The sequence below is a fragment of the Macaca fascicularis genome, chromosome 20, assembly GCF_037993035.2.
Source record: "Macaca fascicularis isolate 582-1 chromosome 20, T2T-MFA8v1.1".
Lineage (NCBI taxonomy): Eukaryota > Metazoa > Chordata > Mammalia > Primates > Cercopithecidae > Macaca > Macaca fascicularis.
Genome location: NC_088394.1, coordinates 14466598 through 14475803, shown reverse-complemented (window position 1 = coordinate 14475803; position 9206 = coordinate 14466598). Strand labels below are relative to the sequence as shown.

At 43.4% G+C, this 9206-nt stretch overlaps 1 long non-coding RNA gene across 1 annotated transcript in view; it reads right to left on the bottom strand.

The window, feature by feature from the left end:
* Positions 1-675: 675 nt before the first annotated feature.
* The window catches only part of LOC135968996 (uncharacterized), a 199997-nt gene continuing 191466 nt past the window's right edge, over positions 676-9206 (bottom strand). The window contains exon 4 of the long non-coding RNA XR_010584047.2: positions 676-826. This is a non-coding gene — a long non-coding RNA (uncharacterized lncRNA). The remainder of the gene's footprint in view (positions 827-9206) is intronic.

The window sequence follows — 9206 nt, the reverse complement described above, 5'->3', positions numbered from 1 at the left end:
TTTTAAAAAAAATTGTTATACTGAGAAAGAGTCCACAGTCTTCATGAAGTTGTTAAACAGAGATCTATACCATGATAGAGATTAAGAAGATTAAGAACCCCCTAGTCTTGGAGTCTGGATCCAAGAGGAAAAGTCTTGCCTCTTGTCATTTACTTCCTATGTTACACTAGGCAATTCCTTTCACTTTTCAGGGCCCCAATTTCCTCATTAGTAAAGTGAGGGCATTGAACTTCATAGATGTTCTGTGTCTAAGATCTTTTCCAGGTTAGATAGGTGTTCTCTGTTCTCTAACCAAATTTTGTAAGTGTAGTAAATATTTATTTCCCATTTTTTTTGTTGTTGTTGTCTGCTCAGCGTCTGAAGTTTTTATGTTTGCAAGAATCTTCCAAATGATGAAGCATAGAATATAAGGATGGTCCGCCTCCTTCCATATAAGCTGAAAAGGATGGACAATTACTTTCTCAGAATCCTTTGCAGCTAGGGCACAGGCCCATTAAATGACTCATCAAAGGGTGCTGCCAGTCAAACAGCCCTGCTCAAATCTTTGAATCAAAAGCTTGTGAAGAAGGAAAACCACGCAAAGTCAATTCTGACAAACAGAAGCAGTTACTTCCTTATGCTAGTTGCAGCTCTAAATTCTAGTAGCAACATGGGTGTCCACTGTTGGTAGTGTCAGGCGTGCAAGCTATGATGTCTTCACTGGATTTACTCCAAGGATGAATTTTCCACCTTGTGCCTGGCTGTGTAGCCTTCAAATGTGTCATCTTCCAGCCCTTCTGTAGATTCTGTAAAGTATCCAACATCCTTTAAATAACGCTTCTTCCTGCTTAAAATAAGCAGAGGGCTTTTGTTAGTTGCCATAGGAGTCTTGGGCTTAGGGGATAGTGGAAGGTATAAATCTTGCTATGGACTGATTATGCGTTTAACTCCCAGTGGGATGGCATTCGGAGGCAAGGCCTTTGGGAGGCAATTAGGTCATGAGGATGGAGCCCTTGTGAATGAGATTAGTGCCCTTATAAAAAGACATGAGAGAGTCTGGGCATAGTGGCTCATGCCTGTCACCCCAGCATTTTGGGAGGCCAACGTGTGGGAGGATTGCTTGAGGCCAAGGTTTCAAGACCAGCCAGGACAACATAGCAAGTTTAAAAAAAAAAAAAAAAGACACGAGAGTTTGCTTCTTTTCCCTCTGCTCCCTGCCATGTGGAAATATAATGAGAAGTCTGCCATTTGGAACCTGGAGAAGAGGGTTTTCACTGGAACTTCATCATGGTGGCATCCTGATCTTGGACTTCCAGGCTCCACAACTGTGAGAAATAATTTTCTGTTGTTTATAAGCCACTCAGTCTATGGTATTTTGTCACAGCAACCCCTTAGTTTTGGGAATCCATCTCTGAGGTGTAGGACTCTGAGTTTCTCCTTTTCAAAAGTGTCACTCAGCATGTGTGTATTTCCAAAACAAGTGAATACTAGACAATAATAATGGACCCAGCATGTGGCAGCCATTCTCCAAGATGGAACCAGTGACTGTGGCCTCCTGGTATTCACACCGAAAGATGACCTCCTCCCACGTTGTACCAGGGTTGGTCGGTGTGACCAATAGCAAATGGAAGAAATGATGGGATGCCATTTCTGATGATAGGTTATAAAAGACTGAGGCTTCCACTCTCTCATTCCTCTTGTCCCTTGAGGGGAAGCCGGCTGCCATATTGTGAGAAGCCCTGTGGAGAGGCCCATGGTGGAGGAAATGAGGCCTCTGGTCAAAGGCCAAAGAAAAACTGAGGCCTTCCAGAAAACATACGAAGTTCTACCCCAGATGAATCTTGAGATGGCTGCAACTCTGGCTGAGAGCTTGACTGCAAATCAGCAGAACCATTTGATAGTACTTGATAGAACCATCCAGCTAAGCTATTCTTACATCCCTGTCCCTTGAAATATGTGTAACAAAATAAATATTTGTGATTTTGAACTGCTATTTTTTTGGGGGGAGATAATTTGTTACATGGCAACAGATAACTAATGCACAAGGTAAAATGAAATGTTCTCTCTGGTTAGTATGTACAGCTTGGTGGATGAAAAACATGGTACAAGGGTAGTTGGAGGCAACATGGTCTTTCCCCTATTATGCAGCCAGTAGAATTCATCATAACACTCAATGGGTAATAGACATTATATACAAAGAGTTCCTACAAATCAATATGATAAAAATTAACTACCAAGTAGAAACATGGGTGTATAATCTCAGGTAAGTTGCTTAACCAGGTTCCCCATTTGTAAAATTGGGATAACAACAGTGCCTCTTTATAAAGTTGTTAAAGTGGTGTTTGGCACAGAGGAAGTACCATGTAAGTGTTAAATAAGGCAAATCGACAATTTACAGAAAAAACAGCTATAAAATGGCTAGCAAATGTAGGAAACGATGCTGTATCTCATCAGTGATCAGAGAGATGCTAGATTCAACCATCTGTGCCAAGGATAATAGTGTCTGGCATACCACTGGTGCTCAATAAATGCTTGTTGAATGAATAAGACTTAAAGTATGTGAGGGAGAGCACACATATATAGTGTGCACAGGTCTCGTATGAGCTTCCAGGCAGAAGGAACAAGGTGAAATGACAGAAGGAGCATGCCCAGCTGGTTTAAGGTCAGGGATCCTGTTGTGACTGAAACAAAGTGTGTAAGGGGGAGAGTCAGAAGTGAGGGTAGAGAGGTCCTGGGGATGGGAACAGGCTTCCTGGCCATTGTGAGGACTTTGGCTTTTACTCTGGGTGACATGAAGAGCCAGCAGAGGGTTTTGAGCGGAAGAGAGATGTCATGTGAGTTACTCTGGCTGCTGTGCTGCAAATAGACAGAAGGGCTCGACACAGAGTCCGGGAAGCCGGTTAGGAGACTCTGCAGGCTCCCAGGTGGGAGCTCAGACCAGGTCGTTGGCAGTGGAGAAAGTTACGAGTGGTCAGATTTCAGACATGTTTTTGTAGGTAGAACCAGGGCTGACTTTATTATGGCCATGTGACCTGTGTACAGTGGCTCTGCATTTTTAGTTTGGGCTTGGCCACACCAGTCATGTAACCAGTCCTGGATAGAACTAGCAGGATCTGTCAGTAGATTGGATGTGGGGTGTAGGAGAAAGGGAGGTATCAGACAATGCCAAGATTTTTGGTCTCAGTAATTGAATCTGGGGTTGCCATTGAGTGAAATGAGAAAAACTGAAGGGTGATCAGGACTAGGGGAAAGAAAGATTTGCATAGGAAGAGACTTTTTTAGAACATGGGGTCTTTGGGAACCATGCTGGGGTTCTTTTTGGGGAGAGTTTTCTTCCCCCATGTTCCCATCACAGAGGCATCCCCATCCTAGTGTGACTCGAGCCACACTGGCATAACAACGGCAATAACAACAGCTGTGTCCTCCTTGGGGACAACGGTCTGACCTCAGAGGTACTGTGCACGTAGCTGACTTATTTTTAGAATTTCTAATTCCTCCTCAATGGCAACTGGGAGGTCTGGATAATAAATTCTGAGGATGAATGCATATGGCTGAATAAAAACCTTTCATTAAGAGTTAAGGACTTTAATCTGCCTATAACTTGGTTTTATTCCTAGATCCTATAATTCTGAAAGAAAAAAAATCATTCAGAGGACACCACATACCATCCAATACACAGCCATGAACATGTGGAGCCAAACAATTGTGGTCTCTCTGGTAATTAAACTCTCCACACTTCAAATCATTGCAAGAACAAGTGTTTCTTCTCCCCATCTGAACTGTTAATTTTTTTCTCCATGTTTGCCAGTTTTGCTGACTCCGCGTGGAAATATTCTTTTTCCTTCTCTGCAAACACCCCGACACACTGCTGTCTTGTCCACGCCACCTTCCTCTGCCCCCTTCCTCCTGGGCAGCCCAGATGAACCATCCAACTAACATGGCGCTTCACGTCTTTTTTTGGCCAGTGAAAAATGGAACAAAAAATGCCAATTTGCTACAATTTGTAGGAAGGAGGCAGAAGCTTCCGACAGGAGGGAGGAGTGTTGTGCTTGGGATGCCAACTGCTGACGTGACTGAAAGGGAGAAAAGCCCTTAGAATGTCTCAGATGTAAATAATTAAAGGTTTGGAAGTGCTCACCTTTGGACTCGTTGGAGCTTTTGGGAACTTGTGCAGTGGGGGAAAACAAAATTGCTGAGACAAGAGGGAGAGAAGCAAGTTCACTGGCCTGGACTTGATGTAGCCAGGGGAGCAGCTGTTGAGCGTGGTGGGGGAAACCAGCCAACTCAGGGGAGGAGTTTGGGAGGGCTGGACCCCGCCCACCCTCAGGACACATAGGGACCGGCTCCAAGGGACATCCTCTGTCTTCTATTATACGAGTTGAAAATTATCTTTGCTACAAAAGGAAATGCAGAGGCAGGGAATTCCTCTTATGGTGAAAGAAAAGGGAAAAATAGCGTCATAAGCAATGTTAAGACGCACCGTGCCTACTACAGGCTGGGTAACCTCCTAGGTCAATGGTGAGCAAGTATTTTCCATAAAGGGTCATACAGTAGATAATTTAGAATCTGTGGCCCATCCGGTCTCTGTAGAGGCTGCAGTTCCTCAACTCTGCCTTTGTAGTGCAAAAGTAGCCACAGACGGTATGTAAATGAGTGGGCGTGGCTAAGTGCTAATAAGTCTTTATGGACATTGAAATTTAAATCTCATTTTTCATGTGTCATGAAATATTATCCTTTTTTTTTTCTTAACCCTTTAACAATATGGAAACCATTTTTAGCTTGCTTGCTGTACAAAAAGAGGAAGCCCATTGTATTTGGTCCTTGGGTGATAAGTTTGTTGAGCCTTTGTTCTAGGGGCTTTTATGCATGTTAATTCCTTTATTCCTCACAATCCTATTATAGTCCCACTTGACAGATGAATACGATGAGACACAGGGAGAAAAAGTAATTGCCAACTACTATAGCTTGAATTACGTGCCCCTTCCCTCCCAAGCCCTGCCATGAATTCATATGTTGAAGTCCTAACCTCCAATACCTTCAAATGAGACTTGATTTGGAAACAGGATCACTGTGAAGCAGCATCCTTGTCTGGGGTAATACCTAAGGCTTGTCGTCTCATGCCAAGGTTAAACATACAGACACACACACAAGGAGTGAGTTTAGAAGTGGAGGTTTGATAGTCAAAAGAAAGAGAAAGGAGAACAGCTCTCTTGCGCGAGAGAGGGGTGCTGGAAAGCAAAAGCCTGCCCCGGTGGCGTTCCCTGGATTTTATAGACAGGCTGGAGGAGGTGGTACCTGATTTACGTAGGGCCCACAGATTGGTTGGATCAGGTGTGATATTTACATAGTGCGTGGGGAAGGCTGGCCATCCTACCCTAATCTTACTATGCATATGAGCTTGCCACTTGGGCGGCGCCATGTTGTCTGCTCCTTACTATACACGTGGCTAGCAAACAGAAGGCAGCGTGGAGCCGCCATTTTGAACATGCCTAGTCCCAGGTAGCCTTTTCTCATTGGCACAACTTCCACCCGTGCCAGCTTCTAGCTCACTTCCCTGTGTCTGCGGCTCGATTCTAAAGGCTGCTCTTTGTTAGAAAAGAAAATGATCTGGGGGCTGCTTTTCATTAAAACGAAAACCTTACTGAGGACTCCTATACCCTCACTATCTGCCTAAATAATTTCTTCTTAACCCCTGTATCAGTTGCAGCTGTAACTAGTTATAATGAGGTCATTAGGGTTGGCCCTAATTCAGTATGACTTGTGTCCTTATTTAAAAAAATGGAAATTTGGCTAGGCGCAGTGGGAGGCTGAGGCGGGTGGATCTCCTGAGGTCAGGAGTTCGAGACTAGCCTGGCCAAGTTGGTGAAACACCGTATCTACTGAAAATACAAAAATTAGCCGGGCATGGTGGCAGGCGCCTGTAGTCCCAGCCACTGGGGGGTGCTGAGGCAGGAGAATCGCTTGAACTCAGGAGGCGGAGGTTGCAGTGAGTCGAGATGGTGCCACTGCAACCTCCAACTCTGTATCAAAAAATAAAAATAAATAAAATAAAATGGAAATGGAAACTTGGTCGCAGGTGCATGCAGGGAGAACTCTATGTGAAGGTGAAGGCAGAGATGCTTCAATAAGCCAAGGAATACCAAAGGCGGCCAGCAAACCACCAGAAACCAGGCAAGATGCATAGAACAGATTCTGTCTCGTAGCTCTCAGAAGGAACCAACGCTGCCATCACACCTTGATTTTGGACTTCTGGCTTCCAGAAGTGTGTGGTAGGAAATTTCTGTTGTTTAAGTCACCCAGTTTATAGTACTTGGTTGCAGAAACCCTAGTAAACTAATAGAGTTGCACAGCCAATAAGTGGCATAGCTGAGGTTTGAAGACAGTTTGACCTCAGAGGCTGGGTACATTACCGCTGTGCTATTATTCATTATAATAAAGAGTGTGGCTTTGGAGCCTGACAGGGTCAGTTTCAACTCATGACTATAATTTCTTTCTTTTTTTTATTTTCTTTTTTTGACATGGAGTCTTGCTCTGTTGCCCAGGCTGGAGTGGCTTGCTCGCTGCAAGCTCTGCTTCCCGGGTTCACGCCATTCTCCTGCCTCAGCCTCCCGAGTAGCTGGGACTACAGGCGCTCGCCACCACGCCTGCCTAATTTTTTTTTTTTTTTTTTTGTATTTTAGTAGAGACGGGGTTTCACCATGTTAGCCAGGAAGGTCTCGATCTACTGACCTCGTGATCCACCCACCTCAGCCTCCCAAAGTGCTGGGATTACAGGCGTGAGCCACCGTGCCTGGCCACTGCTTGCTAATTTAATATGCTTTGTTCATTGTTTAGGATTTGTCATCCAGAGAGGAGGTGAGCAGAAAGTGCTGGGCCACTCCACTGGAGAAGTTGGAGACCTTTCTTTTCTCTGTGTCTAGGGAGGCATGAGAGAGTGAGAGAAGACTCCTTGAGGAACTGGGTAAGGGAATACCACAGTTATGGAGAAAATTCTTGGATGTTCTATAAAAACTCTTTCCAAAGACTGCTGTCTTCCATTCCCTTGTTTATTGCATATGGTCAAATCAGATTCCAGTTCCCACTGAGTTTCCCATTTGGATTCTTGAGAATAAACACAAATCCATTCATCTGAGTTAAGACGAAGTTCTATCCTTCCATCTCCAATCACTAATTCCTGGCTGGAATTTTATCAGTGAAGTCCTTTCCAACCAGACATCCAGCAGAGTAGGGAAATGACAGATTCCTGGTACACGAGATGATAAGTTTAGATAGGGGCCCAGAGTGTGAACAGTGAAAACAGTCTAAATAGGAGAAACTGCTTATGGAATTACAGGCATAGGCTTGGGAAGCAGGAGGGACTTCAGTACTTAATGGGAGTAATGGGTGAGAGAAGAGGAAGACCGACATGACACATAAAAGGAAAAAGCAGGAACAAACTTGGCAGAGGCCAGATAGACCCTGGTTTGAAGCCCACCCCTGCCACTTATTAGCTATGTGATCTTGAAAAAGTTACTTAACCTCTCAGAACCTTAATGTTAGAATCTTTAAAATGGAACTGCTAAGAACTACCTCATAGAGTATTGCTGTCAGGATTAAATAAGAATACAAAAAACCAATATAGAGCTGTCAGTATTGTTATGAAGATTAAATGAGATGATGTTTGTAAAGAGCATAGCAGGAGATTTGGTTCCAAGCAGATGCTCAATAAATGGGTATGAGATGAATGAAGTTGATGCTCTGCCCAGGTGTACGTGGATTCCATTTTTTTGTGTGACAACTGGCTTTTGGTTTGTTTTTACTACCAAGAGCTCACATCTGGAGCTCTTTTTTTGGAAGACTGTCTTGGGTTATTGAAGTCTGACAAAAGAAGCGCCTGGGAGTGTAAAGGCTTTGTGAGAGTAGCCATAAACCATAGGCTGCATGTTTGGAGACCCAGCTCCCTTGCCCTGGCTTGGGACAACTCAGAGGTACAACTTAACTTCAGAATTGCCTTAAGCTCCAGGGGCTCAAATTCTCCTTTATGGGATTCTGCCTGGAACTGCATCCCTGTTTGGCTTTCTCCTCTTCTTTGTCTTGCTTCCCCTTTCTTTTATTGGTTTCTCTTAGAAACATTCCTTGAATGAATCATTTGCATAAAACCTAAGAATGATAACCCTTTCCATATTATATTCCAGTCTGAACCTCGGGCCTCTGGAAGTAAACAAATCAACAAGAAAACCACGTTGGGTATAAATACACGGTTTGATAGAAGAAATAAGACTTTGTATTTGATAGATCAGTAGCGTGACTATAGTTTATAATAATCTATTGTGTACTTTTAAAACTGCTGAAAGAGAATAATTTGAACATTTCTAGCATAAAAGACAAATATTTAGGGTGATGGATATATTTTTTTTATGTATTATTATTATACTTTAAGTTGTAGGGTACATGTGCATAACGTGCAGGTTTGTTACATATGTATACTTGTGCCATGTTGCTGTGCTGCACCCATCAACTCGTCATTTACATCAGGTATAACTCCCAATGCAATCCCTCCCACCTCCCCCCTCCCCATGATAGGCCCCGGTGTGTGATGTTCCCCTTCCTGAGTCCAAGTGATCTCATTGTTCAGTTCCGACCTATGAGTGAGAACATGCGGTGTTTGGTTTTCTGTTCTTGCAATAGTTTGCTGAGAATGATGGTTTCCAGCTGCATCCATGTCCCTACAAAGGACACAAACGCATCCTTTTTTATGGCTGCATAGTATTCCATGGTGTATATGTGCCACATTTTCTTAATCCAATCTGTCACTGATGGACATTTGGGTTGATTCCAAGTCTTTGCTATTGTGAATAGTGCTGCAATAAACATACGTGTGCATGTGTCTTTATAGTGGCATAATTTATAATCCTTTGGGTATATACCCAGTAATGGGATGGCTGGGTCATATGGTACATCTAGTTCTAGATCCTTGAGGAATCGCCATACTGTTTTCCATAATGGTTGAACTAGTTTACAATCCCACCAACAGTGTAAAAGTGTTCCTATTTCTCCACATCCTCTCCAGCACCTGTTGTTTTCTGACTTTTTAATGATCGCCATTCTAACTGGTGTGAGATGGTATCTCATTGTGGTTTTGATTTGCATTTCTCTGATGGCCAGTGATGATGAGCATTTTTTCATGTGTCTGTTGGCTGTATGAATGTCTTCTTTTGAGAAATGTCTGTTCATATCCTTTGCCCACT